The sequence below is a fragment of the Hesperophylax consimilis genome, chromosome 12, assembly GCF_061612785.1.
Source record: "Hesperophylax consimilis isolate HC1 chromosome 12, BYU_Hcon_1.0, whole genome shotgun sequence".
NCBI classification, from domain to species: Eukaryota; Metazoa; Arthropoda; class Insecta; order Trichoptera; family Limnephilidae; genus Hesperophylax; species Hesperophylax consimilis.
Window position 1 is genome coordinate 7,875,460 of NC_142847.1, and position 25,648 is coordinate 7,901,107.

A 25,648-nucleotide genomic window follows, 5' to 3' on the forward strand; every position below is an offset into this window, starting at 1 on the left:
TCTTTACCCGCGTCATGCAATTTCGAGTACCGGAGTAAAACCAACTCATGACCGAAACGAAAATGCGGGACCGATTAAAGTTCATTTGATCTAGTCAAAGTTTTGAAGTAAAATATAAATGCTTCTTAGCTCAACTCGACAACTGGCGTTGGTGGTGTAATGGTCAGCGTAGTTGCTTTCCAAGCAGTTGATCCGAGTTCGATTCTCGGCCATCGCACATTATTTTTTTGTTTTTAACGCCTTTTTTTTTTTCAATGGTTGACCATAATATCAATCCACTAAGTAATATTTTAGGCCTGTAGCATACTTGAAAAGTTAAAGAATGATATAAAATTTTTTATGATGTTAACGATAAAAAAATAAAAAAAAACATAAAATTACCATAAAAAATGGGCCAACGGCACGCGGTGTTCCCAAGCGGTCACCCATCCAAGTACTGACCGCGCCCAATGTTGCTTAACTTCGGTGATCGGACGAGAACCGGTGTGTTCAACATGGTATGGTCGTTGGCAAACGCTAAACAATATTAATTTCTATTCTACCTGCCAATAAATATATGAAAATTAGTATAAAAAAGCCCTAATAATACTGAAAACATTAGCAAGGTGTGTGCGACGTTGATAAAAATAATCATTACATACGCGCTTGAAAAAGATCGTAATTACATCCATAACTTTGCAGGAATTTTTTTTTTCAATGGTTGACCATAATATCAATCCACTAAGTAATATTTTAGGCCTGTAGCATACTTGAAAAGTTAAAGAATTTTATGATATTATTAATGATAGTAACGATAAAAAAATAAAAAAAAACATGAAATTACCATAAAAAATGGGCCAACGGCACGCGGTGTTCCCAAGCGGTCACCCATCCAAGTACTGACCGCGCCCAATGTTGCTTAACTTCGGTGATCGGACGAGAACCGGTGTGTTCAACATGGTATGGTCGTTGGCAAACGCTAAACAATATTAATTTCTATTCTACCTGCCAATAAATATATGAAAATTAGTATAAAAAAGCCCTAATAATACTGAAAACATTAGCAAGGTGTGTGCGACGTTGATAAAAATAATCATTACATACGCGCTTGAAAAAGATCGTAATTACATCCATAACTTTGCAGGAATTTTTTTTTTCAATGGTTGACCATAATATCAATCCACTAAGTAATATTTTAGGCCTGTAGCATACTTGAAAAGTTAAAGAATTTTATGATATTATTAATGATAGTAACGATAAAAAAATAAAAAAAAACATGAAATTACCATAAAAAATGGGCCAACGGCACGCGGTGTTCCCAAGCGGTCACCCATCCAAGTACTGACCGCGCCCAATGTTGCTTAACTTCGGTGATCGGACGAGAACCGGTGTGTTCAACATGGTATGGTCGTTGGCAAACGCTAAACAATATTAATTTCTACTCTACCTGCCAATAAATATATGAAAATTAGTATAAAAAAGCCCTAATAATACTGAAAACATTAGCAAGGTGTATGCGACGTTGATAAAAATAATCATTACATACGCGCTTGAAAAAGATCGTAATTACATCCATAACTTTGCAGGAATTTTTTGAAGTGAAACTTCTTTACGCGCGTCATGCAATTTCGAGGACCGGAGTAAAACCGACTCATGACCGTGACGAAAAAACGGGATCATTTCGCTATAGGAGCCTAGCTAATATTATATACCTAGTTTAACTCACTCTCCTAACTCATCTTCGCTGTCTACAGGCAGAGCGCACGACTGTGGTCGTGAAGAACCGAGGTTCGATCCCCGCTTTAACTAATTTTTGAAGTGAAACTTCTTTACCCGCGTCATGCAATTTCGAGTACCGGAGTAAAACCAACTCATGACCGAAACGAAAATGCGGGACCGATTAAAGTTCATTTGATCTAGTCAAAGTTTTGAAGTAAAATATAAATGCTTCTTAGCTCAACTCGACAACTGGCGTTGGTGGTGTAATGGTCAGCGTAGTTGCTTTCCAAGCAGTTGATCCGAGTTCGATTCTCGGCCATCGCACATTATTTTTTTGTTTTTAACGCCTTTTTTTTTTCAATGGTTGACCATAATATCAATCCACTAAGTAATATTTTAGGCCTGTAGCATACTTGAAAAGTTAAAGAATGATATAAAATTTTTTATGATGTTAACGATAAAAAAATAAAAAAAACATAAAATTACCATAAAAAATGGGCCAACGGCACGCGGTGTTCCCAAGCGGTCACCCATCCAAGTACTGACCGCGCCCAATGTTGCTTAACTTCGGTGATCGGACGAGAACCGGTGTGTTCAACATGGTATGGTCGTTGGCAAACGCTAAACAATATTAATTTCTATTCTACCTGCCAATAAATATATGAAAATTAGTATAAAAAAGCCCTAATAATACTGAAAACATTAGCAAGGTGTGTGCGACGTTGATAAAAATAATCATTACATACGCGCTTGAAAAAGATCGTAATTACATCCATAACTTTGCAGGAATTTTTTTTTTCAATGGTTGACCATAATATCAATCCACTAAGTAATATTTTAGGCCTGTAGCATACTTGAAAAGTTAAAGAATTTTATGATATTATTAATGATAGTAACGATAAAAAAATAAAAAAAAACATGAAATTACCATAAAAAATGGGCCAACGGCACGCGGTGTTCCCAAGCGGTCACCCATCCAAGTACTGACCGCGCCCAATGTTGCTTAACTTCGGTGATCGGACGAGAACCGGTGTGTTCAACATGGTATGGTCGTTGGCAAACGCTAAACAATATTAATTTCTATTCTACCTGCCAATAAATATATGAAAATTAGTATAAAAAAGCCCTAATAATACTGAAAACATTAGCAAGGTGTGTGCGACGTTGATAAAAATAATCATTACATACGCGCTTGAAAAAGATCGTAATTACATCCATAACTTTGCAGGAATTTTTTTTTTCAATGGTTGACCATAATATCAATCCACTAAGTAATATTTTAGGCCTGTAGCATACTTGAAAAGTTAAAGAATTTTATGATATTATTAATGATAGTAACGATAAAAAAATAAAAAAAAACATGAAATTACCATAAAAAATGGGCCAACGGCACGCGGTGTTCCCAAGCGGTCACCCATCCAAGTACTGACCGCGCCCAATGTTGCTTAACTTCGGTGATCGGACGAGAACCGGTGTGTTCAACATGGTATGGTCGTTGGCAAACGCTAAACAATATTAATTTCTACTCTACCTGCCAATAAATATATGAAAATTAGTATAAAAAAGCCCTAATAATACTGAAAACATTAGCAAGGTGTATGCGACGTTGATAAAAATAATCATTACATACGCGCTTGAAAAAGATCGTAATTACATCCATAACTTTGCAGGAATTTTTTGAAGTGAAACTTCTTTACGCGCGTCATGCAATTTCGAGGACCGGAGTAAAACCGACTCATGACCGTGACGAAAAAACGGGATCATTTCGCTATAGGAGCCTAGCTAATATTATATACCTAGTTTAACTCACTCTCCTAACTCATCTTCGCTGTCTACAGGCAGAGCGCACGACTGTGGTCGTGAAGAACCGAGGTTCGATCCCCGCTTTAACTAATTTTTTTTTTCTTTTTTTATAACTTTTAATTTTTTTTATCACATGCTACTTATAAATATGTCAATAGACAGAAAAAAAGAGAGAATGAAATGAAAAGAGAGAGAGAGAAGAATACTAGAAGTTTCACTTCTGTCTTGCGTAGGCTTGACACACCCATTTTTTTCATATTATAATGTAAAATTTGTATTTATTTTTTAAATGTCACTACCGAGAATCGAACCACGATTATGTGCTTGGAAGGAAACTATGCTGACCATTTACACCACTAACTATGGTAAGAAAGGCGGCATAAAGTACTTGACTGAAAATAAAAGAATTGTTTATGTTTTCTATGTGAATACTGCACAAGAGACCCAACATCTTCCAACCGTTTGAAGCCAGTAAGCATCGTCGTATCCATAATTGGGATATGTTGTGAAGCTGAAGGTAGTAGGGAGGGAAGCCCTACACGGGAGGCCTTGAGAAAAAAAATTACACCCAAGGCCTATGTCATCTTTGGGGATGCTGTGTAGTGGGTCTTTTTGGGGAAAGGAAGGAGAGAAAGTTCTGATGGTGAAAAGGTTATGAGGGTGGGTCGGAATCTAGGGATCAGTATGTCCAGGAGTGACTGACGTATAAATCTATTACTCCCTCTGCGGCGTAAGGCGATAGATTTAAGAGAGATCAGCTGGAGAGATCAAAGGGTCTCCCCAACCCACCTCTCCCGATCTGCCACGCCACGCAGTAGTTAGGCAGGCACATTCTGAACACACCTCACCCGATGAACCCGGGCACCTCTTCTAAGTAACCAAACGTAGCGAACCGCTTGAAGTGACCTATGACAGAGGTGTTGGTTTTCCAATAAATGGTTCCGGGGGCGGCGGTACCCAAAACCTCCTGCCAAAGTATATGGCTATTCAGATCTGGTCACCAAACACGTCCAAAGCCATTCCAATCCAAATTCTAGACCAAAACGATTCTGAGAGTATCTTCCACTCTTGAACGTGCTGAAAGTATACTATATGTATGTTATTTTAAAGGAATAACTTTGTGAAATAACATAGATTCATCAAATAAAATTTATTTGCGCACGCTGGTATTTGAACCCATGACTTTCGGATCGCTAGTCGGGAATCTTACCCCTCGACCATGGAGGATTTTTGATTTGATTTGAGTATTCTAATATTTTTTTTAATTTTAGAATTACTTACACACAATTGAATGTTGGACATTTACAAAAAAAGTACCCCAAATAATATTGTTTGATTAATAATATTTTATATACGCTTTTTGAATACCGTACAAGAACCTCAACTATTCCGGACTGTCAGTAGCCAAAATGGCATAATCGAGATATGTTTTGATAATGAATGAAATTGGAAAGGAAAGGAGATAGGAAAGATGAAGGTAAAAAGTACCTGGCTCTTCAGCGCTGATCTCCAAACACAGCTTACTTCATTTCGAGCAATTTTTTGATTCGGAAAGGTTATCTTTCTTTTCTTCCCATGCAGACAGCAGATACATACATTATTATTCAACAGGCCGATACTGAAAGTACCTATTTCTATAAATTAAAATTAAATACGTAACACATTTAAATAAAAATTAGTTGTTCTGTGAACAATATTTAATAAACTCTTTTTTAATAAATCAATAAGTTTCCTCAGAAATTATAGGATTTGTAAGTATGTACTTAAATACCTACCTATTTAATTATAAAACATATTTTGTACTACTTTTTTTTCAATTAAGGTCATTAAATCTTTCCAATCTAACGTCACTATCTCACAATTCTTCGTTCAAACTTTAGTTGCTACAAATTGCAAGTAGGTACCAAACTTAAAGTGAAAAAATGCGAATGAGAATGTCAAAATATAAACGACGATTTCACATTTGAATAAGGAACCTTTACTGAACCATTGTCAAAGATAGCCACCTTGGCAAAGTTAGCCAACTAATCGTCAAATAATAATAATAAGTAAGCCATCTCGTCAAATAATAATCTTTACTGAACAATTGTCAAAGTTAGCCATCTTGGCATAGTAAGCCATCTCGTCAAATAATAATCTTTACTGAACCATTGGCAAAGTTAGCCATCTTGGCATAGTAAGCCATCTCGTCAAATAATAATCTTTACTGAACCATTGGCAAAGTTAGCCATCTTGGCATAGTAAGCCATCTCGTCAAATAATAATCTTTACTGAACCATTGTCAAAGTTAGCCATCTTGGCATAGTAAGCCATCTCGTCAAATAATAATCTTTACTGAACCATTGTCAAAGTTAGCCATCTTGGCATAGTAAGCCATCTCGTCAAATAATAATCTTTACTGAACCATTGGCAAAGTTAGCCATCTTGGCATAGTAAGCCATCTCGTCAAATAATAATCTTTACTGAACCATTGGCAAAGTTAGCCATCTTGGCATAGTAAGCCATCTCGTCAAATAATAATCTTTACTGAACCATTGTCAAAGTTAGCCATCTTGGCATAGTAAGCCATCTCGTCAAATAATAATCTTTACTGAACCATTGTCAAAGTTAGCCATCTTGGCATAGTAAGCCATCTCGTCAAATAATAATCTTTACTGAACCATTGGCAAAGTAAGCCATCTTGGCATAGTAAGCCATCTCGTCAAATAATAATCTTTACTGAACCATTTTCAAAGTTAGCCACCTTGGCAAAGTACGCCATCTCGTCAAATAATAATCTTTACTGAACCATTGTCAAAGTTAGCCATCTTGGCATAGTAAGCCATCTCGTCAAATAATAAAGTGAATACTGCAGATTTTCAAAAACGGAATTGAAACACACAAACAAATTTACAGGGAGATGAAATGTCAAATGGTTAATAGCTATGTTAAAACAGAACTTCGCAGTCCAGGGGGGTGTGACTCCGTTCAAAAATTGGAACCGAAATAGTGTACGTCATATGATTGCCTAACTATATCCAACAATGAAAAACTCTAAAAATCTATGTGAATAAACTTTCTGGGTTTTTTATTGGTGTATAGTATAATAAGTAGGCTCCGAATGCAAATTGTACTGTTTATATGTTGACATATTCATGTTTTTTTAGGACCAACTTGTTTCATGCAAAAAGCCCATAGATATCGATCTAGTGCTGGTTTATTTATGGCTCAGTCAATTGAACTTGCACGCCGGGATTCGATTTCGTAACCTCTGAATTCGTATTCAACGATTTTAACTGCTCGACCACGAAAGTGATGGGTCAATATCCTCGTTTATGCGATGTACACAATATAACGTGTTCAAAGCAAAGAAGAAACCTTTCTCTTGAAATACAATATTAATTTTTCTGAACTGACCTCTTTCCGTGTCTCTCAAGTGCCACTTCGTCATGCCAATTTCCACTGACACTTAACATTCCGTGCCGACGTCGTTTTAAGGGTTGGTCATTCGTCTTACATGAAATCTCTTTAAAATAAAATAGATAATTTGAAGATATAAAACACAAATGCCGACGAAAAATATTAAATATCGTACAAAGAAAAGAAAACAAACTGCATAGTATTATCTTGCGTGACAAAGAGAACGGTGATATTTAATGAAATTTCAAAAACAAGCCTCCGTGGTCTTGGAGTAAGAGGTTTAGTCATTTGAAATAATATATAGTTTATTTGCGGCACGTTCCAGAATCGAAGATACTCGCAGTATCGCCTGCATTCATAATTGAAACTTTGCTTGAAATGGCTTTGGCCGTACTTAATGACCAGATCTGAATAGCCAGGTACTTCCCCACCTTCCTCTTCTCATCTCCTCAACCTCTCCACTACCTTCAACCTCACAATATACCCCGATCGGGGATGCCATAGTCTCACTGGCTCCAGATGGTTGGAGTTGGTCATGTATATGATACCTGAGACTGAGACCGAGGAATACGTGGATGGATTTAGTGGAAGAGGGTGGGACCAGGATGGGAAGAACTGAGGACTGGAGACGAATGAGGCCGCAGCCAAATTGTCTAGAAGAACTGGGGACTGGAGATGAATGAGGCCGCAGCCAAATTGTCTAGAAGAACTGAGAACTCTAGACAAATGAGGCCGCAGCCAAATTGTCTAGAAGAACTGAGGACTGGAGAGATGAATGAGGCCGCAGCCAAATTGTCTATAAGAACTGAGGATTGGAGACAAATGAGAACGCAGCCAAATTGTCTAGAAAACATTTCTAGAGAAGGCCGAATGCCACTAACGAGTTTTTTTTAAATATATATCTGAGTTGAATAAATACTCGTACATACCAAAATGAATACAGAATTACAGTAAATTAAAAAACATAGAAGAAGGTAGAAAAACCACTTTGGTAGGGGGGTAGGTATGAGAAAAAGGGTTAAAGTGAGTGTGGGGAAGCAGAAAGGTAACATGTGTAAAATTAGGCTATTCGATATACCTAAAACTTTATTTTTAGTAAATTGATTTTATTTATTTATAATGAATTATTTGTTTTCAGAGCTTCTAGATTACTTAGTCGTACACTCATCACATATCTATAGAATAGATGCATCTATATTAGAAGATTTCTGAAATATGTTTCTTTCTAATTCTTAATAACCTATTATAGTGATTTGTTTTTGGGGTATTAAGCCGTGTTGCGCTCCCTCCTTCTTTAGCCAACGTTTCACATCTCACGTTTCACATTACACGTTTCACATTACACATCTGCCCTGATAATGGACACTGCAATGCTGTCCAAAACGTGGGCTAAGGAAGGAGTTAGCGCAACACGACATAATACCCCAAAAACAAATCACTATAATACTTTTGGCCGTGAAAATCTCAAATCATACCCCTGAATTACCTACACTACTTAAACGCCTCTTGTGTTCAATCACCCTCGTTTTAACATTTCTCGCAATTTTTCCTATATAAAATGCTGGGAATCGTTACATCTAAGCTTGTAGATACCAGAATAGCTAAAGTTAAATTTTTAATCCTTTAAATTAATCAAAAGTTTACCCAAGTTGTATTTGACAGTTTGAAAATGGCCTTGAAAGCCGAAACAGCAGTAACAATAACAAAAATCAAAAAATACTTGCAGAACTTAATAATTATATTATTAAATTTGATTTTAATTAAATTTAAAAAAAATTAAATGGAGTTCTACGAATTAAACACAAAAATAATAATAATAATTAAGTTGTATTTCAATTAACACAGGACACGGCCTTAATTTCTAATGGAAACTTTTGAACATGAAAAATTATTAATGTTTCAAATTCTGCGCCAGCCGTGGTTTTGATTGACTGACTGATATAATACTAAAATATAATAAGGTAGTTGATTGATTCATTTATGACAACAACAGCTGTGCTGGTAGATCTTAAACGAAAGTATCAAAACTTTGCTTCAAACTTTCTGTTTCTTTTCAAGTCTTTTTTCTAGCTAATGACAGCCTCGAAAAGCTTCACCATGAAGTGTCAACAACTTTTAAAAGATTCCAAAAGAAGTTACAAAGTTATCTTGCATCCTGTTCTTCATTAACAATATCAAAATCGTACAACATCGAACGATTTTTTTTTTTCGTTTTTACTTCTCACACCATCTTCTTCTTTTTATCCTATTCGCCTTTCTCACCCTAATACTATCAATACAGTTACTTATACTTTTTCACACCCATTTTTATAGTTCTGTGCAAGGGCATATATAAGTGAAAAAATATTTTTAAATAATTGCCTATATTTTGTTTTAGGCTAAATTTATTAAGAGTCTAGAGTGCACTTGAGGTGAAAAATGTCACAAAAATGTGCTGCACAAATGTAATCATTATTTTTTAATGACAAACTGATGTTTATAAGACTAGGTTTTTTATGCATGGCACAAAGGATAACAAATTATTGAAAGCAATAATTACTCGCCTAAAATATCTATATAAATTGAAAAATTTTCCCGAGTAAAAATATGCCACGAATAAAAAATCCTTGTCTTATAAACATTAGTTTATCATTAAAAAATAATAAAATTTGACAACTCAAAATATTGCACCAACAAATGTAGATATAATATATCTCGACGCCATCTAGTGGTAAATGCAGCACTAACAAAGCCTTTCCTACAAAAATAAAGTTGTTTGTTTCAAGGTTAAAAAATTTAATAAGCAATAATTATTGATTGAAATACTAGTACATATTGAATTATTTGGCGGGTTGGGAATAAACCGATGTAGCTTAGTGATTCAGAGCACCTGACCGGTAATCAGAAGGTGCGGGTTCAATTCCCGTTGACTGCATTTATTTTTACTCGGGAGATATTTTCAATATGTATGAATATTTAAGGCGAGTAATTAATTATTACTTATAATAATTTGACAAACGTAATCGTTATTATTTTTACTATATAAACCAGTATTTGTAAAACAAACGCTAAATCTCATTCCGCCATTTTAAACAGCCTTCCAAAGCATTTGTCTACATATTTCTAAGTGCTTTCAACCTTCATTCGCCATTTGCAAGTTTCTATGGCTTAATATAAACAGCTTGATACTATTTACATAAGGCAGAAGTCTAACGAAGAGTCTTTGACTAGATTTTTAGCTTATTTAAATCAAAGGCATATTAAATACATGTCCAAATAAAACATCATGCAAACATGCCTTCATCTCGTTCGGAATGGAGCGCACTGAGGATAGAATGTAAATTGCGCTATATAAATTATTGTGATGTTATTATTATTCTTATACTTAGATTACGCCATTGCAGAAAGGAAAGCTGAAAATAATATAAAATTGCTTAGAGTATAATATAGAACATCACAATGTATCCGTGCAAGTGGATTTTGTTGATTTGGCGAGACAGCGTTCAACCATTTGGTGGTTCATTGTTGTTTTTAACTGAAGGGCGGTTTGTTTCACAGAATTCGGAAAATTCATCAAATTTTAAAGTTAATTTTAAAGTTCTGTGAAAATCCTATGCAAGTTCAGTTATTATATCAGTTCTATGAATCAACTGACCCATAATGATAAAATAACAGAATTTGAATAGGACTTTGATGGAAATTTGGTGTATTGTTCAAATTCTGTGAAACAACACGTCCATAATATGAAATAATAACAATAATATTTTATTACAGAATGTATGCAAAACATTCTGTATTTTTATTTTTTTTTATTTCAATAACAAAAAATATATCAGAAAAATAATAAGAAAAACCAATTAGACATTATAACAATACATAGACAGTCACATAAAATTTAAAAAAAAAAACGAAAACTATAAATAAATAAATAAAGTAATGAATAAAAAAATACGGAAAAGAATTGAAAAGTATTAAACACAAAAAATATTTGACCATTTCCCGTCTCCAGAGGGCAATCCATCCAGGCAACCATGGCAATCATGATTATATTATTTGATTGGCTCCATAAGCTTCCAAGGAACATTTCCGTAGTGCTGCAGTATCTCGGTAGGCGAAATAGTTGGCGATAATCATTATTGTAGCTTGTGCCATTCGGATTCAGTGTTATCTACCCACAGTTCTGACGTGTACAGCGAAGTGCAGAATGGTTGAATCCTATTCAACGCAAAAGTGAAAACGCCTTCACAGCATACCTGCTCTAACGAATATCGCTCTTTTTTGTCTTTCCATAACCTTGATGTCATTCAGGTCGTCTGTGATAATTTGGCTCGGCTATATTTCTTCCATCTAAGGGTGTTTGCATGACGCTACATTATTTTTGTTAATAGTCGTATTTATTGAAGTGAAACTTCTTTACCCGCGTCATGCAATTTCGAGTACCGGAGTAAAACCAACTCATGACCGAAACGAAAATGCGGGACCGATTAAAGTTCATTTGATCTAGTCAAAGTTTTGAAGTAAAATATAAATGCTTCTTAGCTCAACTCGACAACTGGCGTTGGTGGTGTAATGGTCAGCGTAGTTGCTTTCCAAGCAGTTGATCCGAGTTCGATTCTCGGCCATCGCACATTATTTTTTTGTTTTTAACGCCTTTTTTTTTTCAATGGTTGACCATAATATCAATCCACTAAGTAATATTTTAGGCCTGTAGCATACTTGAAAAGTTAAAGAATGATATAAAATTTTTTATGATGTTAACGATAAAAAAATAAAAAAAACATAAAATTACCATAAAAAATGGGCCAACGGCACGCGGTGTTCCCAAGCGGTCACCCATCCAAGTACTGACCGCGCCCAATGTTGCTTAACTTCGGTGATCGGACGAGAACCGGTGTGTTCAACATGGTATGGTCGTTGGCAAACGCTAAACAATATTAATTTCTATTCTACCTGCCAATAAATATATGAAAATTAGTATAAAAAAGCCCTAATAATACTGAAAACATTAGCAAGGTGTGTGCGACGTTGATAAAAATAATCATTACATACGCGCTTGAAAAAGATCGTAATTACATCCATAACTTTGCAGGAATTTTTTTTTTCAATGGTTGACCATAATATCAATCCACTAAGTAATATTTTAGGCCTGTAGCATACTTGAAAAGTTAAAGAATTTTATGATATTATTAATGATAGTAACGATAAAAAAATAAAAAAAAACATGAAATTACCATAAAAAATGGGCCAACGGCACGCGGTGTTCCCAAGCGGTCACCCATCCAAGTACTGACCGCGCCCAATGTTGCTTAACTTCGGTGATCGGACGAGAACCGGTGTGTTCAACATGGTATGGTCGTTGGCAAACGCTAAACAATATTAATTTCTATTCTACCTGCCAATAAATATATGAAAATTAGTATAAAAAAGCCCTAATAATACTGAAAACATTAGCAAGGTGTGTGCGACGTTGATAAAAATAATCATTACATACGCGCTTGAAAAAGATCGTAATTACATCCATAACTTTGCAGGAATTTTTTTTTTCAATGGTTGACCATAATATCAATCCACTAAGTAATATTTTAGGCCTGTAGCATACTTGAAAAGTTAAAGAATTTTATGATATTATTAATGATAGTAACGATAAAAAAATAAAAAAAAACATGAAATTACCATAAAAAATGGGCCAACGGCACGCGGTGTTCCCAAGCGGTCACCCATCCAAGTACTGACCGCGCCCAATGTTGCTTAACTTCGGTGATCGGACGAGAACCGGTGTGTTCAACATGGTATGGTCGTTGGCAAACGCTAAACAATATTAATTTCTACTCTACCTGCCAATAAATATATGAAAATTAGTATAAAAAAGCCCTAATAATACTGAAAACATTAGCAAGGTGTATGCGACGTTGATAAAAATAATCATTACATACGCGCTTGAAAAAGATCGTAATTACATCCATAACTTTGCAGGAATTTTTTGAAGTGAAACTTCTTTACGCGCGTCATGCAATTTCGAGGACCGGAGTAAAACCGACTCATGACCGTGACGAAAAAACGGGATCATTTCGCTATAGGAGCCTAGCTAATATTATATACCTAGTTTAACTCACTCTCCTAACTCATCTTCGCTGTCTACAGGCAGAGCGCACGACTGTGGTCGTGAAGAACCGAGGTTCGATCCCCGCTTTAACTAATTTTTTTTTTCTTTTTTTATAACTTTTAATTTTTTTTATCACATGCTACTTATAAATATGTCAATAGACAGAAAAAAAGAGAGAATGAAATGAAAAGAGAGAGAGAGAAGAATACTAGAAGTTTCACTTCTGTCTTGCGTAGGCTTGACACACCCATTTTTTTATTTTTAATTTCACGCACAGCTAGGCTTTTACATGTTTATTCTTCGCTGTTCTGCGACTGATTGCAAAATAATTTAGTTGCAGATGCTATTTTCAGTGAAATTTATAATGTCAGTGATTAATTGAGAATTCATTAGAAAATAAAAATCGGGAAAATGCCGAGCGGCGGCCAACGTCGCGCCAGCACTCAAACTTGTACCACTATGCGACGCTCAAGAGTTGGTGACGTAATAATCACCATGGTTGCCTTCCAAGCACTGGAACGGAGTTCGATTCTCGATTTTTTTATTTATTTAATTGTATTTTTTTTTATTTTACAATTATTTAAAAATATATATTATTGTGATTTTTCAAGGGTCTGCGCTATTATAGTATAATAAAGTTATTACCAAAAAAATGTTTTAATTTAATTATTTCATAAATATTTTATTTACCTGTCGGAAACCTTAAAAATATAACAAATTACTCAATTAAAAAAAAATTGTAAAAACAACATTAAGATATTAAATATAAAATTCAATTTAATCTAATTTATAATTATTTATTTGAAAACTTCAATTTAGATAACAAAAATTAAAATAAACTAATTTTATTGTTTTTCCGTGTTCAATTGCAACTCGGGTTTGTTTTTATTGAAAGTGGTAATAGCGGGAAATTAACAAAAAATATTTAAATTAAGTAAACGGAGGAAAAGCTATGATACTATTATTGAAAAAAAATGTTACAAGTTATTTTTTTATTATTATTGTTAATGTGTCAGAAGAAGTTTGTATCTAAAGCTTCAATTCCCTACAAAGCGCCTCCGAAGTACGCCGGTACTTGTTGGTTTCTCATGCATATTCTAGCCGCTTTTCAAAATACTAGGAGAAGTAAAATCTGATTAGCAACCAAAATGAGAAGCACAGTAATGGAAACTGTAATGAAGTGGTTTCCGTAATAAGCTTAAAGCTTTGTACACCCTGTACTTGGAGGTGGGAGTGACGTGGTGGTCGATAGAACTTCACACATTCTTTTAAAATAGACATAGCAAGTTAAAAGCTGAAATCCGGAATGACTTATTATTATTATGAATTTTTAAATTTGAACCGTATTTCTGATAACCGAATCACTGTAAATCTCTTCATAATCGGGAAACGCGTTACTTTTCTCTATCTAAAAAAAATTGTATTTTTGATCAATTTTGTCTTTAAAAAAATGGGTGTGTCAAGCCTACGCAAGACAGAAGTGAAACTTCTAGTATTCTTCTCTCTCTCTCTTTTCATTTCATTCTCTCTTTTTTTCTGTCTATTGACATATTTATAAGTAGCATGTGATAAAAAAAATTAAAAGTTATAAAAAAAGAAAAAAAAAATTAGTTAAAGCGGGGATCGAACCTCGGTTCTTCACGACCACAGTCGTGCGCTCTGCCTGTAGACAGCGAAGATGAGTTAGGAGAGTGAGTTAAACTAGGTATATAATATTAGCTAGGCTCCTATAGCGAAATGATCCCGTTTTTTCGTCACGGTCATGAGTCGGTTTTACTCCGGTCCTCGAAATTGCATGACGCGCGTAAAGAAGTTTCACTTCAAAAAATTCCTGCAAAGTTATGGATGTAATTACGATCTTTTTCAAGCGCGTATGTAATGATTATTTTTATCAACGTCGCATACACCTTGCTAATGTTTTCAGTATTATTAGGGCTTTTTTATACTAATTTTCATATATTTATTGGCAGGTAGAGTAGAAATTAATATTGTTTAGCGTTTGCCAACGACCATACCATGTTGAACACACCGGTTCTCGTCCGATCACCGAAGTTAAGCAACATTGGGCGCGGTCAGTACTTGGATGGGTGACCGCTTGGGAACACCGCGTGCCGTTGGCCCATTTTTTATGGTAATTTCATGTTTTTTTTTATTTTTTTATCGTTACTATCATTAATAATATCATAAAATTCTTTAACTTTTCAAGTATGCTACAGGCCTAAAATATTACTTAGTGGATTGATATTATGGTCAACCATTGAAAAAAAAAATTCCTGCAAAGTTATGGATGTAATTACGATCTTTTTCAAGCGCGTATGTAATGATTATTTTTATCAACGTCGCACACACCTTGCTAATGTTTTCAGTATTATTAGGGCTTTTTTATACTAATTTTCATATATTTATTGGCAGGTAGAATAGAAATTAATATTGTTTAGCGTTTGCCAACGACCATACCATGTTGAACACACCGGTTCTCGTCCGATCACCGAAGTTAAGCAACATTGGGCGCGGTCAGTACTTGGATGGGTGACCGCTTGGGAACACCGCGTGCCGTTGGCCCATTTTTTATGGTAATTTCATGTTTTTTTTTATTTTTTTATCGTTACTATCATTAATAATATCATAAAATTCTTTAACTTTTCAAGTATGCTACAGGCCTAAAATATTACTTAGTGGATTGATATTATGGTCAACCATTGAAAAAAAAAATTCCTGCAAAGTTATGGATGTAATTACGATCTTTTTCAAGCGCGTATGTAATGATTATTTTTATCAACGTCGCACACACCTTGCTAATGTTTTCAGTATTATTAGGGCTTTTTTATACTAATTTTCATATATTTATTGGCAGGTAGAATAGAAATTAATATTGTTTAGCGTTTGCCAACGACCATACCATGTTGAACACACCGGTTCTCGTCCGATCACCGAAGTTAAGCAACATTGGGCGCGGTCAGTACTTGGATGGGTGACCGCTTGGGAACACCGCGTGCCGTTGGCCCATTTTTTATGGTAATTTTATGTTTTTTTTTATTTTTTTATCGTTAACATCATAAAAAATTTTATATCATTCTTTAACTTTTCAAGTATGCTACAGGCCTAAAATATTACTTAGTGGATTGATATTATGGTCAACCATTGAAAAAAAAAAAGGCGTTAAAAACAAAAAAATAATGTGCGATGGCCGAGAATCGAACTCGGATCAACTGCTTGGAAAGCAACTACGCTGACCATTACACCACCAACGCCAGTTGTCGAGTTGAGCTAAGAAGCATTTATATTTTACTTCAAAACTTTGACTAGATCAAATGAACTTTAATCGGTCCCGCATTTTCGTTTCGGTCATGAGTTGGTTTTACTCCGGTACTCGAAATTGCATGACGCGGGTAAAGAAGTTTCACTTCAAAATCTTTCATGGAAAACATTACACTGACCATTAAAAAACACTATCGGCTCGCTATATGTATGACAAACCGTAATCTAACGATTCATTGCCTTACTAATATACGTTTTTTAACTAATAAACAACCATTCATGTATGGTAAATGGTTATTTATCAGTTGTAAAAAATTATAAACAATTTTAAGGGGATTTAGTTTCTATGCTTATTGCACGGCCTGCCTGTGCGAATGACCGTGTACGTAAAGGAATATGTTTGCGGATATTATAAAACCAGAAGCTAGGGCAGGTTGTGTCGGTTCCGGTGTGGTTCCGTTTCGGCCAATAAACGAATTTCGTGTTTCGGTTTCGTTCAAATAATATCCGAAACATTGACTCAGCCGAAACCTGCATTCGTAATATGTCGCATCACGATTAGCTTTATTCGGGCGTGTGTGTATGCCTCTAGAATAACTATAATATATATTTATAAATCTGTTGTGCAAAAGTTCAAAGATTAAACAGTGTGTACTATCCAAATTTGTATCACAATTGTCTAATATAGAACTATGAAAGACGTAACTGATTATTATTTTAATTCATACAAAGTTAACGTATCTACCTATAGCATACACTGCACAACTGTTACAAAGCAACGAGCCAAAAAGCGCTTCAAGTAAACCAATTTACTCATCAATTTGAAGAATTATTTAATACTTGCCGTAAGTTTAATAATTAAAAATGCCTTTATTTTGGGGTAAAGAATTTTTTTACCAAATAAAATAAGTTGCGGTTTTGGCCGAAAAATAAAAGCCGAAATTCGGTTTCGGTTTTGGCTCAAAATCTAGTTTCGGTCTGTCACTACAAGAAGCATAGCACGTTTTTGGAAACTTTCAAATAAAATAATATAATTTCCTATTTTAAGTACATTTGTTTGGTTTGAAAAACGTATTCAGATTTTTTTAGAATATCAGGAACAACAATCAATTTGTGCCTCTTCAGGGTACCACCTTGAAACACGGTTCTAAAACAAACGCTGAGCTGAAGGTTGTGGATTAAGACCGACCATATTTTTTCTTTGGTCCATACCGCTAAATCTCTTAACACTTTGTATTTTGCAAACTAAACATACTGAAGATCGGCAGAAAAGTGTTAAAATATTCATTAATATTTAATTTCGCACAAACTCGTTTCTTAAAATAAGGCGAACATTTGAAGATTTCACAAGTGTTTTAATATCTTTATGATGTTCGTAAAATTAATTATAATTAGAAACGTTCGCTGTCTAATGCCCAAGTATTTTATTTTTAAGTTATATCTTTATGTGTGTCCCATTTGAAACGCAAGCAAACGGTGAGTCATTAATTTTGATCAAATATTTCGGTTCAGAAGTTCTAAATCAGATTTAGTAAAAAATATTATGGTGAAATTTGCGTAAGTATCTATAAATTTAACGTATATTTGAGCCAAATGTTTTTTTTTATATTTAACATGCAGTATCTCAAAAATACCCTCCACACCATATTCCCAATGATGTCATTAGGTCCAGTGAGAAATTATTTCCCACTGGGCTTGTGTCTACGTAGAATTACTAATATAAAAGTTCTTTAGAGTGGTATATATTTGACTTCTTTGTCAATTTCCTTTTAAAAAACAATTTCAATTTACCAGTAACTATTTTGTATTGCCAACTTTTCATGATAGGCCACCACTTAAGAAAGAAATGGCTTTCTCATTCTATTTCTCTCCGCAAATAATTATCTTAATTATTTATTATTTTTTTTATTTAAGTTTTAATCAATAATTTAATGAGAATAGTGCAATCCCAGTCTGCCATATTACATGAAATGCAGTAAAACAGGGAAACAATAAAATAAAGTAAAAAATTATAAAAATGGAAATAAGATAAAACAAAGAGAAAAAAATATAAATATTAGGCAGGTACCTAAACATAAAATTTAAATATAAATTAAAATAAAATAGTCATATAAATAGGTAATACAATAAAAACAATTGGATTAAGTTTAATGAAACCGTCCATCGGGGAGGTCGCCGCATCATCTGCATCCATCGCTCATTGAGTGGGGAACTGAGCCACTCGGATGCAGCCACAACGATGATGTTGGTTGACTTCCGAGTCCTGCCCCAGAAGCTGGCTAGTCGGTGGCGAAGTAAGGCAGGGAATGAGTGCACCCTCCCTTCAGTAAACATTGTGGAGGCACTGCAGAACCTCGGTAGTTGCATGAGCTGCCTGTATGCATTATTGTAGCACATACATAATCGTCCATTAAGCATAAATATTTTTTAAATGTTTTACAGTTACCTTAAAAATAAATATTGGTCCCTATCTCAAATTTGTTTCCTCTCAACGGCGAAACATTTTTGGCATCATGTGTTTTTTTATAAAAAAAAAAACAAAGAAATTTTGAACATATTTTCAAAACAATCGTTACATCCTTTTTCATGGAAATATGTTCACATTTTGTTGAAAACATTGTTCACGAAAATAGTACGGCACGGTTTAAATGATAATTTTTTACTTTTAGTATCTACGATCATAACTTTTTTAAAGTTACTACAAACGAAATTCATTTGGGAATGTTTTTTTTATTGTGTCTTTAGAAGGGAGATTGTGTTGGTGCGATGCACTCAACATATAATTCCTGTAAGTGTGTTATAAAACTGTTATCAATTTACGCAAGACCTTTCGAATCCTAGACCCCAGAAAAGCCAATGAAATTAACTTACTTCTAATAATAATACACAAATAATAAGAAAAATGCTTTTAAAAATAAAGGTAATGTAATAGGTATACCCACATTTTTTTTCATATTAGATCCATTCAGGAGGCCTAATTGCTCTCAGGGCCTTCTGTCATTATTGGGGATGCTGTGTGGAGGTTATTTTTGGAGAAGGGATGAAAGGAAGTTCTGGGAAGAAATAAAGCATGAGGGATGGGTAGGAAACTTGGGGTCAGTGTGTCCAGGAGGACCTATGAATCCATCCCTCCCTCTCCAAGGTGCAAGGCGATGTTCCGAAAGAGTCCTACTGGAGGGGTTATAGGGTCTCCTTCAAACAGGCCCTCGCAACCTGGTTATTCGCCACCAAGACCCGGACAAACCTCACCTCATGAACCCGTGCACCCCTGTTACCAAAAGTCACCAAACGTAGCCAACCTTGGAGTGACCTATGGTAGAGGTGTCTTACCCACCTTATAGGAAATGTATCTGGTTTAATTTGTGTCCTATCAGTCAATGAGAGCTCTCCCGATCAACGGCTCATTATATAGTAGGGTGTATCGATTTTTAACTTTTTTTTTGTTTTCAAATTCCAAGCTGAGAAAAAGTTGCTACTAGGTACCACAACTTACCACAAAAAATTTTGGATTTTTAAAAAATTGTTTAGGTCTCCCGCACAAGGCTTAAAGTTTTATTTTTTTTCAAACAATATAAAAAAAATTTAAATTAAAAAAAAATAAAATATTATTTTTTGTGTTCTGAACTTATTTTATGCCTTCTGTAAGAAAATTTAAATTAATTCCGGTGGTTTAAACTTAAAAAAATAACATGGTTCATATATGTACACAAAATTACAAAATTTCATCAAAATTAACAAACTTTAGGGCTTGTGCGGGAGACCTAAAATCCATTTTTTATAAAAAAAATCTTTTCTTACTTATTTTTATGCCCTAATATTACTGTTTTTTAACTTGGAATAAACACAAAAGTTACGATTTTATTTTTTTTAATTTAAAAAAAATTTGATATTTTTTGAAAAAAATAAAACTTTAGGCTTTGTGCGGGAGACCTAAACATTTTTTAAAAATCAAAATCTTTTTGTGGTAAGTTGTGGTACCTAGTAGCAACTTTTTCTCAACTTGGAATTTGAAAACAAAAAAAAAGTTAAAAATCGATACACCTTATTATATAGTAGCATTCGATCATCACATTAAACGATTAGAAGCGTCCAAAAACTCTTATTTTCTAAAATTTTAACATAACTCTACCGAGATCTACTGACTACGCTAATTTGTGTCACTTTTTAATGATTCCTGGTTCTTTTTTGTATACTCAGCGTATTCTTCTGTTAGAGATCATCTCGTGATGATCTCGATGATTTCGAATAATAAGTGATGTGTAGCTTACAATAATACTACGTGAGTGCAGGTACACTATAGACAAGAAACAACATAGAAGACAAACCCACTTAAACCAGTCGGCCTAATAATGCTATCTCTTTCATACATGAATGTATCTTTCATATATTTAAACATACGTCAACTATCCCGTAGCCAAGTGGGGGAGTATGTGGTACCCAAAATTACTATCCTCCTTAAATTAGCTTAAATACTTGACATACCACTGTAGTATTTTACGTATTTCTGCCCAAATACATAAGTTACCATTAATAATTGACTGAATAATTTGGATTTCTTTAGTTTCAAAGCCCATAAGACAGAAAAATGCATGGGATCGTCAGAAGACCTACTTGGTTACACACGTTTTGTTGGGCATCTTGATCTGTCAAGAGTTAACTACAATAATTTATGTACAAACTTCATCCATGTGCGATCAAATATTGAATAATTCATTAAAACTGGATCAAATCGCCTGCGAAGCAAGTGCAAACTTAATATAACATGATGATTTAGTAAAAAATCTGATAACATATTTCACACGCTATTAAAATGGACTTCTATTTAAAATTTTCCAGGAAAAACGTTCTGTTTTCGAGTCACAAAAAACAAAACACCGCGCACCACTTTGCTGCGGTGGCTGTTCCCGCCGAAACAAAGGTGGCCGTTTAAACTCCCCCAAATTGAAAGAGCCTTTGTGAATGGCAACTGGTAACAATAACCTGCGGTCCGGCCCTGATGATTTCATCAGCCGATTGTTCGTGGGCGAACTGCCGCTGACAGGGGCGGAGTAGGCAGGAAAACTAAATTAATCAGTCCCGCCCTGGGCGTTCGATGGTGTTATAAATGTTATTCTCACAATTAAAGAATTATTGGACGTGTTACGTTCCTTAAAACTACCGTCTATAATCATTATCATCAATATGTTATACTTTATTGATTTTCTAAATTATTTAATAGGAATTATATGAAGAAACTCTTTTAATAGTGTTAATCGGAAATAAAAATTGTATTAAGCGAAATCTTCCCGTGTGAATCTGGTTCAACAAACTCAAATTTGCTTAGAATTTAATTTGGAAAATCGGAACCAGTTGTGTGATTCATTTGAAAAGCGATAAATTATGTACCTACCTACAACATAATATTGTAATCGATAAATATTTTAATTGGCGTTTTCAAAATTGGAACTGATTTGTCAGGAATTCAGACTATTCACAGGTCAGTGCTTGTTATTTTTTTAATATACAAGAAAAGTTGTATTTTATGGCTTTAATATTTCACGTGCCAGTTAAGATAGTCAATATCGTTGTTTTTGGATCCAGACGAATAACATATTTTATGTGCCGCTCAAAACTATCAAATAAATAATTAAGCAATTAAAAGGGCAAAAAAAGCGTATGAAATCAATTTTACCTCTAATGGTGTAGTTGAGCCTTCTCGTCAATATTCAATTATTTATTAAATTACTTTGTAGTCGGGATGCAACTAACTTCAATATCAGTTTTAAAATATCATTCGTCAATTTCGAAAATTGTACAATATCAAAAAGGATAATTTTCGTAAAGTAACGAAAAATCGACAATAGAGATCCAGTAACCACTTATTTCATTATCACCAAAACTGTAGATATTCTTTCTAACGAACCAGTTACTTTTAGTGCCAGTTCATTTTAGATTATTTATCCAAAATGAAAAAAATATTAGAACATTTTCTGACAATCCCTCACCCCAAGCTTTTTTTATTTTATTTGAGGACCCGGTTCCAAAGTAACGGTTTAAAGAACTGGAACCGAAGTGAAAACTCATTTCAGGAATTAAACATTGCGAATAGACAATATCTATCCGAGTAGTTTTTTAATAGTGACGCGTTTTGTAAAAAACGAGAAAACTGAAAAAACGAATTTGAAGAAGAAAATATCATTAATAGATGCCTCCATCTTGTCAATAAATACTAATAAATAATAAAAATCATCATGGACCTGCATCCTAAGCAAACTAAACAACCTTTCGTTTTTCCGACCGACCACCGAAAAATTTGTTATTGTGTGATTTTGGTGAAATAATTTACAGTGGCGTTTTAATAAAATGTAATTTAAAATCTAGCGCAACCCCGATAAATTTATTTTGATTGTTATTTGCAATTAACCCGACAAAGGCAGAACCACTCCCCAACATGAAGGGTTTGTTTTGTTTAATCATTGGAATACCTAGTACCAACCGAAATGTTATGGTTAACAAACAAAATAACTATTTTATTTAAATTTTATAATGCTGCATATGAAATTTTTCAAAAATTATTCAAATTGAAATCTGTCCGTGAAAAGACAGAAAGAATACATTTTTTGGCCTTCTTCTGTCGGAGGCTGAATCGATGTAACGTGGACCGTTCAAACGTAAAATCTTAAAAATGGCACTGTTCTGCGATTTCATTGTTGTCAAATGTGGTTGGGTTTGAAACACCCCAAATATCATTCACAGAAATGTGATTTCTGAAATGTTCGATCTATTTCACAAGAAAGCTTACTTTGGCAACACAGACACGTCAACAACACAGTTCTAATGGGTTTTTCTCAGTTCACAGTTGCAGTGAACTTTCATAAAAACTGCGGGCCAACTACGTTTATAATATTACTCCAGTTTTAACAGTGCGCCACTACTCTATAATATTTGCCCATACAAATATAGCACGACAATATTCCATAGTAAAAAATACACCAGTAGGAACACGGAGCGCGATTTCATATTTCATATGTGCGGATTCCGGAACGCACCTATGAAGCAAAAAATTCTATGGGATATTTTCCATGCTACATAAATACATATTACAGCGATACCGGAACGTGCGTCAGGGACAAAATTTAGTTATTTAGGTGCGCAGCGATGAAGCAAATATTTTTCTTCTCTCTGTTTCAGTGTGCGAATGCTATTAATATTGACTCTAATTTTAAAGCTTTGGTGTTTCTATTTTTGAAACAGTTAAATTGCATTATATGACTTTTTTACTAGAAACCTTTATGCATGTTTTTCATTAAAACAACTTACGCATTATAAGAAACTAGCTGGCCCGGCATCGCTCGACTTTTCTCTAATTTCCATAAATGTTATATGCATGTATTATATATATATAAAAAAATGGGTGTGTCAAGCCTACGCAAGACAGAAGTGAAACTTCTAGTATTCTTCTCTCTCTCTCTTTTCATTTCATTCTCTCTTTTTTTCTGTCTATTGACATATTTATAAGTAGCATGTGATAAAAAAAATTAAAAGTTATAAAAAAAGAAAAAAAAAATTAGTTAAAGCGGGGATCGAACCTCGGTTCTTCACGACCACAGTCGTGCGCTCTGCCTGTAGACAGCGAAGATGAGTTAGGAGAGTGAGTTAAACTAGGTATATAATATTAGCTAGGCTCCTATAGCGAAATGATCCCGTTTTTTCGTCACGGTCATGAGTCGGTTTTACTCCGGTCCTCGAAATTGCATGACGCGCGTAAAGAAGTTTCACTTCAAAAAATTCCTGCAAAGTTATGGATGTAATTACGATCTTTTTCAAGCGCGTATGTAATGATTATTTTTATCAACGTCGCATACACCTTGCTAATGTTTTCAGTATTATTAGGGCTTTTTTATACTAATTTTCATATATTTATTGGCAGGTAGAGTAGAAATTAATATTGTTTAGCGTTTGCCAACGACCATACCATGTTGAACACACCGGTTCTCGTCCGATCACCGAAGTTAAGCAACATTGGGCGCGGTCAGTACTTGGATGGGTGACCGCTTGGGAACACCGCGTGCCGTTGGCCCATTTTTTATGGTAATTTCATGTTTTTTTTTATTTTTTTATCGTTACTATCATTAATAATATCATAAAATTCTTTAACTTTTCAAGTATGCTACAGGCCTAAAATATTACTTAGTGGATTGATATTATGGTCAACCATTGAAAAAAAAAATTCCTGCAAAGTTATGGATGTAATTACGATCTTTTTCAAGCGCGTATGTAATGATTATTTTTATCAACGTCGCACACACCTTGCTAATGTTTTCAGTATTATTAGGGCTTTTTTATACTAATTTTCATATATTTATTGGCAGGTAGAATAGAAATTAATATTGTTTAGCGTTTGCCAACGACCATACCATGTTGAACACACCGGTTCTCGTCCGATCACCGAAGTTAAGCAACATTGGGCGCGGTCAGTACTTGGATGGGTGACCGCTTGGGAACACCGCGTGCCGTTGGCCCATTTTTTATGGTAATTTCATGTTTTTTTTTATTTTTTTATCGTTACTATCATTAATAATATCATAAAATTCTTTAACTTTTCAAGTATGCTACAGGCCTAAAATATTACTTAGTGGATTGATATTATGGTCAACCATTGAAAAAAAAAATTCCTGCAAAGTTATGGATGTAATTACGATCTTTTTCAAGCGCGTATGTAATGATTATTTTTATCAACGTCGCACACACCTTGCTAATGTTTTCAGTATTATTAGGGCTTTTTTATACTAATTTTCATATATTTATTGGCAGGTAGAATAGAAATTAATATTGTTTAGCGTTTGCCAACGACCATACCATGTTGAACACACCGGTTCTCGTCCGATCACCGAAGTTAAGCAACATTGGGCGCGGTCAGTACTTGGATGGGTGACCGCTTGGGAACACCGCGTGCCGTTGGCCCATTTTTTATGGTAATTTTATGTTTTTTTTATTTTTTTATCGTTAACATCATAAAAAATTTTATATCATTCTTTAACTTTTCAAGTATGCTACAGGCCTAAAATATTACTTAGTGGATTGATATTATGGTCAACCATTGAAAAAAAAAAGGCGTTAAAAACAAAAAAATAATGTGCGATGGCCGAGAATCGAACTCGGATCAACTGCTTGGAAAGCAACTACGCTGACCATTACACCACCAACGCCAGTTGTCGAGTTGAGCTAAGAAGCATTTATATTTTACTTCAAAACTTTGACTAGATCAAATGAACTTTAATCGGTCCCGCATTTTCGTTTCGGTCATGAGTTGGTTTTACTCCGGTACTCGAAATTGCATGACGCGGGTAAAGAAGTTTCACTTCAAAAAAACCTTCCGGAAGAATTTTTCCAAACAATAGTGAAAATCCTGAAGAAATGAGTTGCGTG

General features: G+C 34.4%; 15 non-coding genes across 15 annotated transcripts; 6 read left to right on the plus strand and 9 right to left on the minus strand.

Moving 5' to 3' along the window:
- Window positions 1-392: 392 nt before the first annotated feature.
- LOC149419068 (5S ribosomal RNA) lies at window positions 393-511 on the minus strand. The gene has a single exon (XR_016302922.1). It is a non-coding gene; the product is annotated as a 5S ribosomal RNA (ribosomal RNA).
- Window positions 512-834: 323 nt separating this feature from the next.
- Window positions 835-953, minus strand: LOC149419069 (5S ribosomal RNA). Its single transcript, XR_016302928.1, has one exon. It is a non-coding gene; the product is annotated as a 5S ribosomal RNA (ribosomal RNA).
- Window positions 954-1,276: 323 nt separating this feature from the next.
- On the minus strand, window positions 1,277-1,395 carry LOC149419070 (5S ribosomal RNA). Its single transcript, XR_016302931.1, has one exon. It is a non-coding gene; the product is annotated as a 5S ribosomal RNA (ribosomal RNA).
- Window positions 1,396-2,195: 800 nt separating this feature from the next.
- On the minus strand, window positions 2,196-2,314 carry LOC149419071 (5S ribosomal RNA). The gene has a single exon (XR_016302932.1). It is a non-coding gene; the product is annotated as a 5S ribosomal RNA (ribosomal RNA).
- Window positions 2,315-2,637: 323 nt separating this feature from the next.
- LOC149419072 (5S ribosomal RNA) lies at window positions 2,638-2,756 on the minus strand. The gene has a single exon (XR_016302933.1). It is a non-coding gene; the product is annotated as a 5S ribosomal RNA (ribosomal RNA).
- Window positions 2,757-3,079: 323 nt separating this feature from the next.
- Window positions 3,080-3,198, minus strand: LOC149419073 (5S ribosomal RNA). Its single transcript, XR_016302934.1, has one exon. It is a non-coding gene; the product is annotated as a 5S ribosomal RNA (ribosomal RNA).
- An 8,481-nt stretch (window positions 3,199-11,679) lies between these two features.
- Window positions 11,680-11,798, minus strand: LOC149419074 (5S ribosomal RNA). The gene has a single exon (XR_016302935.1). It is a non-coding gene; the product is annotated as a 5S ribosomal RNA (ribosomal RNA).
- A 323-nt stretch (window positions 11,799-12,121) lies between these two features.
- On the minus strand, window positions 12,122-12,240 carry LOC149419075 (5S ribosomal RNA). The gene has a single exon (XR_016302936.1). It is a non-coding gene; the product is annotated as a 5S ribosomal RNA (ribosomal RNA).
- A 323-nt stretch (window positions 12,241-12,563) lies between these two features.
- LOC149419076 (5S ribosomal RNA) lies at window positions 12,564-12,682 on the minus strand. Its single transcript, XR_016302937.1, has one exon. It is a non-coding gene; the product is annotated as a 5S ribosomal RNA (ribosomal RNA).
- A 2,301-nt stretch (window positions 12,683-14,983) lies between these two features.
- Window positions 14,984-15,102, plus strand: LOC149419077 (5S ribosomal RNA). The gene has a single exon (XR_016302939.1). It is a non-coding gene; the product is annotated as a 5S ribosomal RNA (ribosomal RNA).
- A 323-nt stretch (window positions 15,103-15,425) lies between these two features.
- LOC149419078 (5S ribosomal RNA) lies at window positions 15,426-15,544 on the plus strand. The gene has a single exon (XR_016302940.1). It is a non-coding gene; the product is annotated as a 5S ribosomal RNA (ribosomal RNA).
- A 323-nt stretch (window positions 15,545-15,867) lies between these two features.
- Window positions 15,868-15,986, plus strand: LOC149419079 (5S ribosomal RNA). Its single transcript, XR_016302941.1, has one exon. It is a non-coding gene; the product is annotated as a 5S ribosomal RNA (ribosomal RNA).
- An 8,194-nt stretch (window positions 15,987-24,180) lies between these two features.
- On the plus strand, window positions 24,181-24,299 carry LOC149419080 (5S ribosomal RNA). Its single transcript, XR_016302942.1, has one exon. It is a non-coding gene; the product is annotated as a 5S ribosomal RNA (ribosomal RNA).
- Window positions 24,300-24,622: 323 nt separating this feature from the next.
- Window positions 24,623-24,741, plus strand: LOC149419081 (5S ribosomal RNA). The gene has a single exon (XR_016302943.1). It is a non-coding gene; the product is annotated as a 5S ribosomal RNA (ribosomal RNA).
- Window positions 24,742-25,064: 323 nt separating this feature from the next.
- LOC149419082 (5S ribosomal RNA) lies at window positions 25,065-25,183 on the plus strand. Its single transcript, XR_016302944.1, has one exon. It is a non-coding gene; the product is annotated as a 5S ribosomal RNA (ribosomal RNA).
- Window positions 25,184-25,648: the final 465 nt, after the last annotated feature.